Source organism: Sceloporus occidentalis, unplaced genomic scaffold, assembly GCF_023333645.1.
Source record: "Sceloporus occidentalis isolate IW3139 unplaced genomic scaffold, rSceOcc1.0.p SCAF_190, whole genome shotgun sequence".
NCBI lineage: Eukaryota > Metazoa > Chordata > Lepidosauria > Squamata > Phrynosomatidae > Sceloporus > Sceloporus occidentalis.
Genome location: NW_028317170.1, coordinates 456,569 through 468,611, shown reverse-complemented (window position 1 = coordinate 468,611; position 12,043 = coordinate 456,569).

Genomic DNA, 12,043 nt, shown 5'->3' with positions numbered 1-12,043 from the left:
TGTTTGGGGACAGTTGGGATGTATGTATGTTTGGGGACAGTTGGGATGTATGTATGTTTGCGGACAGTTGGGATGTATGTATGTATGTTTGGGGACAGTTGGGATGTATGTATGTTTGGGGACAGTTGGGATGTATGTATGTTTGGGGACAGTTGGGATGTATGTATGTATGTTTGGGGACAGTTGGGATGTATGTATGTATGTTTGGGGACAGTTGGGATGTATGTATGTATGTTTGGGGACAGTTGGGATGTATGTATGTATGTTTGGGGACAGTTGGGATGTATGTATGTTTGGGGACAGTTGGGATGTATGTATGTATGTTTGGGGACAGTTGGGATGTATGTATGTATGTTTGGGGACAGTTGGGATGTATGTATGTTTGGGGACAGTTGGGATGTATGTATGTATGTTTGGGGACAGTTGGGATGTATGTATGTTTGGGGACAGTTGGGATGGATGTATGTTTGGGGACAGTTGGGATGTATGTATGTATGTTTGGGGACAGTTGGGATGGATGTATGTTTGGGGACAGTTGGGATGTATGTATGTTTGGGGACAGCTGGAATGTATGTATGTATGTTTGGGGACAGTTGCACGTGTTCCTGAGGACAGTTCACACGGGAAGAGCACTCGGCTGAGACATCAGGACTCTTTTCTCTGTAACCTGCTCCATCTACCAAAAAAAATATTGTGTTTTTTCCCCAAAAAGCGAATCATCTTGCAATTACGTGCATTTTGAATGAAGGACCTTAAGGGTAGGCATGGCAACGGGGCGGAAGTCATCAGTCTCCAAACTCCACTTACATGTCACAATGGGCTGGTGGGTCTCATTTCCAGGGAACATCTTCAGAAAATCCTTGAGGACTATAAAGAGGCTCTTCTCGGAACAAATCGCGTTACAAACTAATGCCTTCTTTCCGAGTTAATTTGGCTGTTTGGTGCGGAACACAATGCGGTTTATGGAACTCGAACTACAAATCTGTGCGACGGCAGCGATCTCCACTGACCTTGGAGCTCTCTGGGTCGGTCAGCGGAGATCTAATTAACGGTATGGTGGGGCAACTACACGGGACAGCAGCCGAAAGCCGGTCACGCAGGGGGTGCGACATTCTGTGCTAAAGTCAACGTATCCGGTGTATCGCCGTCCTATACAGCACTGATACATTAATGCAATCGGCTCGTATTGTCCGGCTTTTACAGATATCCATGCGTTAAATGACCTGCAGAGCTCTAAAACTTATCAGGAAAGCCACGGAAATCCTATGATGTCATACATCATTGCTGGAAACAATAGGAAGTGTAGGTTTAATACAGAATACTCCTACAGAGGGGCTTTTATTGTGGACTCAATCACCTCTGTATAAAACATCACAAATAAGCCAGGACATAAAACAGCGTTTAAGTGCAACGTTTTAGCTAAGATACCATTTACATGGATAGCTAACAAGAAAAAGGGGTAAGGGAGTGAGTATGTATGTATCTGTGTATATGTGTATGTATGTTCCACTGAGTGTGTATGTGTAAGTGTGTTAGCATGAGTGTTAGAGTGTGTGTTAGTGTCAGACTGTGTAAGTGTGTTAGCATGAGCGTTAGAGTATGTGTTAGTGTCAACATGTATGTGTGTTAGCATGAGTGTTAGTGTCAGTATGTGTAAGTGTGTGTTAGAATGAGTGTTAGAGTGTGTGTTAGTGTCAGCATGTGTGTGTGTTAGCATGAGTGTTAGTGTCAGTATGTGTGTGTGTTAGAATGAGTGTTAGAGTATGTGTTAGTGTCAGTATGTGTAAGTGTGTGTTGGCATGAGGGTGTGAGTTTGTGTGAGAGTGTAAATATGTGTGCTAGTGCCTATGTTAGTTACCAGGGGCTGATAGGGCCACTTGGCTTTAACTGCCCCCTAGGCCACAAGGTGCCTGCCCTCCACTGACCAGAGTGCTCTCCTTTTTCTGTATAACTTATGTCTTATGATGTGTTTCAATTATTGTTAATGTTGTATATTTTCAGTTTTAATTTTATTGTTAACTTTTTTGTCCTCCCCTTTTTTTACCATCATTAGGGAATCTGCTGGTGCTCAATAAATAATATTTACTGTAAAATAAATTAAATCTATGTAATGTAATTTCACATTTAAGGTTTTTTTTAATTTGCTTCCTCGCTGTAGTTTTTTTTATAAAATACATATCTATTCTCATAGAAAAGTCACTATAAAAATGTTTTCTTGAATATTTTTTGTATGCAATAAATTGCAGGAAATAAACTCAGGTAAATCTGATTAAAGCTAAAATACGACAGTGACCCGCGCTACGCGATAACAGGAAAACTACACCGGGTATTGATCGTAATTAACAACCAGAGGATACAGAGTTGCTGACATAGAGATGAGACATCAATACCGCCAGAGCCTTCAATAAATGGCTGGAAGGTCCTCTGGCCACGCGCCTAATGCACAGGGCCACGGAACGCGTGGGGTTACAAACAGCCACCTGGGGCATTCTCTTCTAATATCAGGACAGTTATCAGCAATTAACTAATGAACGTTTAACCCCTTCATAGCGGAACCCATGGCTGAGCATGACATAAAGTAAACATCTTTTCTTAACAAAATGTCTGTGAGGCAGGGCACCGTGCTGGGTTATCGTGTATCGGTCACCTTTCCCAGTTCCTGCATGCTTAGCCACCATTAGAAATGTGGGGGTCCGTTACAGAACACTGCAATTGCCCCCCCAAACCACCAGCCAGGCTGTTTAGGGGTAATGATGGCACCAGCAGGCTGTTTGGGGGCCCTGGCATGCTGTTTGGAGGCACAGATGGCACTGGCATGCTGTTTGGGGGCACAGATGGCACTGGGGTCTCATTACAAATTGTAATACCTGGTTCAGAGCTTTTTCAATCAGTTTGCCGAGGCTCTTCGATCACGTCCGCAAGAACAGTCAGGCCCCTTACAAATGTAATAGTTGGACCCCCTGATGGCGGCCCTGCCTATATGTTACAGCTCTACACACTAAATAAACCCATGTACGAACATAAACAATATATATGTATCAGAAACCCCTTATGTGTATCCCATGGGAGCGGCCATGTAACTTTTCGGGATCCACATTATTATTACTCCCCGTTAATGTATCTCTCCCCTTTTGTGAAGTTACTGGGTGTTGATGATTGGTTCAGGCCGTCTTTGTAAGGGTCGGAGGGGACTTTAGGACAGGAGATTGATCAGATAAGGCTGGATCTGCCACAGGCTGCCACCGACCTCAGCTTCCTTACGTTTAAATAAAATATCTCTAATAACAGGTGCACAGATTGACTCGGAAAAGCTCAATCTATAGTTCATTCTAGTGACGTTCGTTACGTTAAAATCGTTAACGGCGACAAGTTGCCTTTTAAATCGTTACCTGGTCACATGACATAGCGGACAGCGATGACCACTGGACACACAGTTACCGGATCGTTCTTTTTAATCAGTTCCAGAGAATTACTCTAAAACACAGAAAATCTCACTTTAATTATGTTTTAATTTATAAGAACTTTTCTAGGAAGCTTTTGCCTAATTAAGGAGGCACTTATTTTAATCAAATAAAAAATTCTGCAGAAATAAGAAATGTAATTAACGATACGGCCTAAAAAAACGTTATAAATGAAGATTTTGTAGCTTGTGGTGAAAGGACGCTTTGATCTCCGCTCCCGGGCTGTCAGCCGACGGCGTCTCACATTCTGTCATAATGAGAAAACAAAAAACATTCGACACAAAATGAGTTTTTAAGAGGGTCGGCGCTATTAACAGGCGCAAGCAGTTTTCTGAATGAAAGACGAGGTCGGGTCAGATCGGAGCGGGGAGACGGGGCAATTAGTTATTGTCCTGTGAGTAATGGAGAAAGGACAGGTACTTCCAGGGGCTTCTAGTGCTCGGCAACGAGCGGCATTTTCTGCCGAGGATCTTTTAGTACAACGGCACGGCCGGGGAAAGAGATTCTGAACTCATTGGGGAGAGAAGAGAGAGAAGAGATAGAAGAAAGAGAGAGAGAGGATAGGAGATAGAGAGGGACGGTGGAGAGAAGAGAGAGAAGGGATAGAAGAAAGAGAGGGACAGACGAAAGGAGAGAGAGAGAGGATAGGAGAAAGAGAGAGATGGAGCAGATGAGAGAGAGAGAGAGAGAGAGAGAGAGAGAGAGAGAGGATAGGTGAAAGAGAGATGAAGAGAGAAGAGAGAGAGACAGAGAGAGATGAGAGGAGAAAGAGAGGGGATAGGAGAAAGAGAGAGACGGAGGAGAGAAGGGAAGAGAGACATTTAAATACATAAAGGGATAAACGTCGGGAAGGAATTTATTTCAAATAAGGAGAAAAGTTACAAGAGACCAGCATCTAACACTAGAGGGTCAGAGACTGAGATGAGGGGGTGGTAGATAAGTGGAACAACCTCCCAGCAGAGGTGGTAGAGAGTAATACAGTGAGGGTATTAAACATACATGGGATAGACATACGGCTCCTGAATCTAAGACGAGACCAACGACTGATTAAGGTTTGAGTCTTTACAGCAGAAGAAACGGGCGACTAGACGGGGGCCGGATGGGGCCGATCTGCCAGTGGGTTCTGTTTTTTTTATATGATTATTTCACCCCAGCAGGTTAGACACTGAGGATCATCTGCCCATTTCATCTGCTCTGTTAATCCCAGTTGGATTCCCGATACCTGCTCCTCACCGCCCTGACCTTATACTTGGTTATTAATATATTGGGCAGCTCTGTGGGGTCTCTGATCACAAATTTCACCGATGTGAAAGCCACCATATTTACGGTCGATCCGTATCAATACCGTTTGGGAAGGAAGTTTTCATGCACAAGGAAATGATTTGGTTTTGAACGCAGTAAATCTTCAGGTGCAAACACGTTCCTCTACTGCCCTGTAGGTACTTGGGCTCCTGAACCATAATGCTCTTTTTCCATTGGCTCCCTCGAAAACCTACAATTCTAGTTTTGTGAGCGCTTTGGCGGGTTTACCCGAAAATCTGAATAAGTAATTTCTGAGACGTAGCAAACTGGATTAAAATTGGAAATTATTTATATATATATGTATAAAAATATATATATATAAAACATAAAACATTTTTTATATATATATAAAAATTAATATAATAAAATATTTAATAAAATAAAATATATAATAAATATATAATAATTTTAGGGTTCTTTGTCCCAAGAAACTCCACTCAAATCTGCAAATATTTGTTTTGTTCCCTGCACACATAAAATATAAATAAATATTTTAATATATGTAAATTATTATAATTATGTTTCATTATAATATTATTTATTTTATTTTACATATTCAAAAATGTATCTTTAGTAGAGTCCACTTTTTTATTGCATATTTTACATAATAATCATTTTTCATTTCTCTCTTATTAGGTCGTTTTCCCCTTTAAGCGGATGTCATGTAATTTATTTCCTGGCTTTTATTGTCCCTTGTTAGAGTTCATTGTTCTTTAGCTACTGGAAGGTGGAATCTTTGGTCCAAGGTAATGCTTTTTTTATTGGACCAACTAAGCCACATAATCGCTTGAGACCTCAGAGGTCTCTTCTTCGCATGACTTCTATGGTCTTGAAAACGTATGCGACGCAACAAAAGGTATCACCTTCGATTAACGACTTCTCTTGGACCGTGACGGACATATCCATTGACCTTATTATTCCATTATCCTTATTTAGCTAAAAAAATTGAATACCCCCCCCCCCACGCTATAAAATGTTATAGCTTTAAACCCCGGATTATTACTTATTTTACGTGTTACTGGAGGAGTTTTTTTCTGTTTGAAGTGAATTGATGTTTTTTAGTCTTCCTGCCAAAATACGCGGCTTGTTCTGCTGCTCTGCATCAATAAGCTAATGTGGGTTTTGTCCTTATTATGAAGGTAATTGAATAGAGATTTTTCATTTATCCATTTATCAGGTCTGGCTGATTTTATAATGTTTCGCAGTAAAAGGCTTTTTAATGGCTGTTTTGGACTTCGGAGACTTTCCCAAAGTTCTTCCCCAAAATGCTTCATCTTTCTTCATCGGTCTCACGTACCCCCAAAAGAAAATGCCTTCATTTAATTCAATAGAATCGCAGAAATAACACAATTTTCTCTGTTTTGCAGCGTGGAATTCTCCAGCGTTTAGGGCTTCAAACACCAGGCGCCCGGAATGCTGTCATTTGTGTTATTATGTAACATTTCTGATTATTATTTGCTGATATAACAGAACAAAATGCAATAAATAGGACAATATTGTGTCTTTGGAAGTGATTTTTGAAATAATTCTCCCTTCAAAAAGAAAATAGTTTGCAGCACATAATAAACCCTAATAAAGCGTGAATTTTAAAATTGTAAAAAAAACTAAAACCCATAGAAACCTAGAATTTGACAGTGGAAGAGAACCATTCGGCCATCTACTCATAACGACTCAAACCTTAATCTAAAAAGGAAATTGTATTACTTTATTTAGGTATATAGCCATATCAATGGCATAGAAGCTGAGATCGGTGGCAACCTGTGGCAGAACCAGCATTATCTCTTCAGTTTCCAGTGCGAGGGGGTATGTATGCTTGTATGTATGTGAGCATGAATGTCTATGTATAAGTTTATGTGAGCATGAATGTGTATGTGAAAGTGTTTGTGTGTACAAGCATGAATGTATAAGTGTTTGTGGGCATAGTTGTGTATTTGTCACAGAGTGAATGTTAGGGGGGCAAGAGGCAAAGACAAGCTGTTTTTGGGGCAATGATGGCACAGATAAGATGTTTGGGGCACTGACAAGCTGGGGCTAAAGATGGCACAGGCAGGCTGTTTGGGCTTATGATAGCACTGATAAGTAGCTTGGGGCAAAGGTGGCACTCACAAGCTGTTTGGGGGTAAAGGTGGGTCACATTGCATGGTTGGGGCCCTGAGTTTCTAGTTACACCCGTTACATGGGTTTTTTTAGTGTATAGACTTTAATATATAGGTGTTGAGAAAATCGACCAATCGGCTTGAAACACTGAAAAATTAATTAGATTCAAGGAAACAGAATGGCTGAAAAAATGTGACATCATCACAAACAATTACAGGGTGAAAAAGGAACGTAAGAGATTCCACTTGCAGAAATTTCCTGAAACATGTAAATTTATGTACACAGAAAACCCATTTTCCTCGATTTAGTAGAAATTGTGTTTTTTTCACCCGTTGCAGCATACTTTGAATTATCAGCTTTATTTTTCAAAAGTTTTACCAGCTGCAACCACCTTTTTGGCTTTGGAAATTTTTGGTGCCGACGGTAATTAAATTTACGCAACGGCGAGCAGCTGCAGCCGCAAAGCAACAATATTCAGGATCCTGAACAAATTCTCCGCAATTAAAGGGACCACGAATCAAATGTGTGGCCACAGGCCAGAAAAACAGACTCCGCGGCAGCCGATTCAGATTTTCTTCCTTTTCTTTCCTCTATTTTTTTTTTTAAATATTTTTCTTTAATAGTAAGAGGTTATTTGAAGCTGCAGCCCCACTGCTTGCTGAGTCCTCTTTATGACGCTATTGGCAGAGGTCGCTGTGCTATACGCTGCGGAATCAGCCCACAGAGCACTTTTTGTAGCTCTAGGAAGTATTTTAAAAGTACTCGATCATAAACTACCCACTCGGGTACTACCAAGTACCCCTCGGACATTCTCAGCCTTTAGATTAGGGTCATGGCAGTTGAAGGTCACAGCGGTCTCCCCGTAAAATGGGGAGAGGATATAAAGAAACAATCTTTCCGTTCCTATTAATGATAATTATTATTAAACAAACCTGCTAATATATTATATTTTTCCTTCTTCTTCTTCTTCATTATTTTCAGTCCTGCTGGAAAGCCGTGAGATCCAACCGCTGGGATCACAGGGCAGGAAGGTAGCGAGACTCGACACGTCGTGACGGAGCCGAGGAAGAGTTACAAAATCCTCTTAAATGACTGAGGAATGTGCCAAATAATTTATTGTAAATATGTCATTAGTAAAAATCAGGTTGTTAAAGCTGCTGTTCCACCTACTCTGCTGAATCCAACATTTTTATTACTAAATGTATCATCTTATTGTATAAATCTTCATTTTTTCACCCTGTCAATTAGATCTTAAGACGAAGTCATTCATCCTAATTAAAGGGACACTACAGCTCTCATGTGCTATAATACATATGACAGGTGAGAGGTCCCTTTAAATTTACATAATGCCACCACGGCAAACACATGGGGGGCTGCAGAATCCCCTCGTATGTATTTTCCCTTCCCCGGCCCTGCGGTGGACGAGGCTGGCCGGAAGCCCAAACACTTCCCAGAAACCAGTAGTTGATCATAGAATATTTAACGTCGTTCGTTGTTTTGCTGGGAACACTTTTTTTTCATGTGACGCAAAAGCTGGCACTGATTGGCTGTTGCCATAGAAACTTCCTAAAGGTCTCAGAGCTCTTTTTATATGACTAAAACCGGAATAAAGTGATAGAGCTGCTTAGGTTTTTGCTTCATGAGAAGGCAGATTCATCCACGGACTTCCGGTTTTACCCCAGAGGGTACGGTTGATGAAATTACTTTTTGAGTTTCCATGGTGATGCTCTTGTTTATGGAATGATAGATGCGCATGCACGGATTCACCACCCACTTTACACCCGCTACCCACCCACTCAGGAACAGGACTTACCCACTGGCCTCGCAAATACCACCAAGTACCAAAATCTCCCACCCACGGCCATTTCCGCCTCCCATCAGAATATAAAGTGGTTGGGGTTGCCCCCCCCCGTAACATTACTACTGATGTCATTAATCATGCACACCTGTTAGTGACGCCTATCGATGATGTCAGCCCCACCCAGAAAGTGAGACAGTGAGTGAGACGAGTGTGAGTGAATGGTTAAGTGAGGGGCCCTAGGTACCCCCCGCTGAAGAGCGAGAGCTCCAGGGAGCCAGAACCTGGAAGTTCCCCGGTATAAATATAACATTATTTCATGATATATATAAAAATAATAATATTCCACATTCTCGGTACAGATGGCTGGGCGCTGCTGGCTGGGAGTGATGGGATATCGGTAGATATGGCTTCTCCACCAAAAACTGTATTTGGAAGCTGAGGCCTTGCGGCTCGGCCAGCTTAGCCTTGGGTCCCGACAACCAGATGAATGACCGTCGACTTCAAAGTCCTTCGTACGTTCGATAAGAGAGATAACTGGCAGGAGAAGCAAGAGGTTTCTGAACAATTTAAATATTGTGCGTGCGAAACGCGATTGTGCAAATGGGCCGTGAACCCGGAACTCGCGCGGGGGGGGGGGGCGATGACAGCAGAAATCAACATCAATTAGCCTTTTATCTTATAACAGGAAAAGTTCCCAGGCATTTAAATTCATGGAAATCCTCATTTTTCACCCCGGCAATTAGTTCTAAAGATGAAAGCATACATGCCAACTGCCTTAAAGGGACACTCTAGTCTTCATATTCACTTTAATACTCATGATAGGTGAGAGGTGTGGTGTCTCCATTGCAAGTGCAATGGGGGGGTCTGCAGAATATCCTTCCCCCAGGGGTGCACTTGCCCTACCCTGACTTAAAGCTATTTGTAGAGAAAGAGATGTGTTCGGCTTCCATTTATTTCAGTAGGAGTGCTTTCCTGCTGCTGATTGGCTGCTCCACGTAGCATGATAGAAGAGCTGAACATGACACAATACTGCCAAGCTGGCATTGTAGTGTGACATCACATCTCAGACTCACTAATGACATCATTGCCACATCCCGTCCTGCTGGTGCTTACGAGAAAGTATTAAACTAGGAGTTAATAAAAAAAACAAATAAATCCTCCTCCGAAGCGAGGAAACATTCCGTATCAGATGTAATGGATTTATTTAAGGAACTTTTTTATGTCCAGATCTCCGTGTACCAGGATAAGTTTGTTCCACAGACGCTTTCGACGTTAGATTGTAAGCTCCAGTGATCGGATCTTATTACAGAAACTTAGAATCTGCCGGCAGATTGGCCCCCGGCGGCCCCCGTCTAGTCGCCGTTTCTCCTGCTGTAAAGACTCAAACCTTAATCAGTCGTTGGTCTCGTCTTAGAGGTCAGAATAATGCAGATATATTCATGGAGCGAGAGAAGCGTTTCTGCACCTCTCTGTGACTCTGTCTCTATTATTCTGGCCTCTCAGTGCACTTCAGAAAAAGGGGGCAAAGCCGCGGGGTTCACGAGGAGGCCAGGCTTAGGAAGAAGCAGATGAAGAAATAAAACAGAAGAAAGAAGACAGAAGAACAAAAGGAGGCAAGAAAAGTCGATGAAGAAATAAGACACAGGGAGAAGCGGACGAAGAAAGAAAACAGAAGAAAGAAAACAGAAGAACAAGAAGAGGCAAGAGAAGCCAATAAAGAAATAAGACACAGGGAGAAGCGGACGAAGAAATAAGACACGGGGAGAAGCGGACGAAGAAAGAAGGCAAGAGAAGAAGCGGAGCTGAGGGAAAGGAGACAGGGATATGGAAGAGCTCGGCAGAGATGGAAGTGGACATTGAGAGAGAGCGTGAGTGAGAGTGTCCGAGAGCGTGAAAGAGCGAATGAGGCTAATAACTCTCCGATTAAGTTCTCCGAATTTCGTCCGAACCAAAATGGCAGGTAACGAAATTCATTGTGCGTAATGGACTAAAAACGAAGCAAAAAAATTGCCCCGATCGTCTTTGGTCCATTGGTGCATGTTTAAATTCCCTCGCTGTATTAGCCTCTACCACTTCTGCTGGGAGGCTGTTCCTCCTCATGTGTCCTATGATCTCTCAAATCACAATTCAGAAATGTACACAGACCATGAAGTTTGATTTATTAAAAGAGGCAGCAGCTTTGCGCAGAATGCTTGTGTGTTACATACAGGGGTTGTACACAACCTTCCAGTCGCTGCTATGTGGCAATTAATTGCAAGCTCCCAGCGTAGACGGGGTTAAGTGGCGTAGGAGGGGCTGCTCCGGCCAGCTAGGGAAGAACACATTAGGTTTTCTGCTCAGAAGCAGCTGCCGATGCCTCGGATCCGACAGCCTCTTTAGATCGGGAGATCGCTCTGGATATCGAGGCTCTACAAACAAACATGCGAGAGAGGACGGGGGCTTCAGCCTGGACCCCACCGCTTCTCATCTGCCCCTAAGCTGAGATACTAGGATGGGAAACTCGGAGACCGGCGACCGTGAACGGGACCTGACCCCAGGTATGGTCAACACTTGGGCAAATAACCAGGGGCAGATTTCTAGCAGGTCAAGGCAGGTTGACAACCGGTTCCTTTTAGGGACAGCCTGGAAAGGGTTGCAGTTGGACATCAGTGTCTCTCCCTGTAACCCCCTTCGGGTTCGCAGCATCGGACCGTATCGCGCATGGGACACCGGTGAGCGAGTGGGGAACCTGAGAGATGCCCGAAACGGGATTTGGCAACTTTTTAAAGACTCAGATCTGCATTTAACCCAACTGGGTGGGGGGCAGGACTTGTCTTAAAAATATTTTGCCCTTAAGTGTGTGTGGGGGGTAATTATGATCTTTGCTGCTATTAATACACTGCTTAGCAATGCGATACTCGGCGCTCTTACTCCGCTAATGGGTTCTAATGATTTATTTAATGTATCAAATCACAGCCGTTTGGAACTTTGTATCACTCTATGATACAGCGAGAGACGCCAATCAAAACTTAAACACATGCCGTGTCTATGAACTACTGAAAAGCCCCTGACTGGGGCAAACATTCAGAGATACCCTTTACAGACGGGCTGTTTCTGCATTAACAACCCTACCTTTACAGGTAACGCGAAGTGATGCAATGATTAACCCCTTAAACACTGCATGAGTGCTGTTCAAAAAGCAATCCTTGCACTCCCACTTGGCAAGCAAGGCTTAACCCCTTCTTTACCAGATACGAGAGAAACCCACATTGACCCACTATTGTTAACCCCTCTGGCACTGGAAATGTTAAATTTGCATGCTTAACCCTTGCAGTGGCGTTGGTGTGAGCAGATGCTAAGGATGTGAAGTCGAGACCCTTTTAGGTTTTGTCCCCCCTGTAAA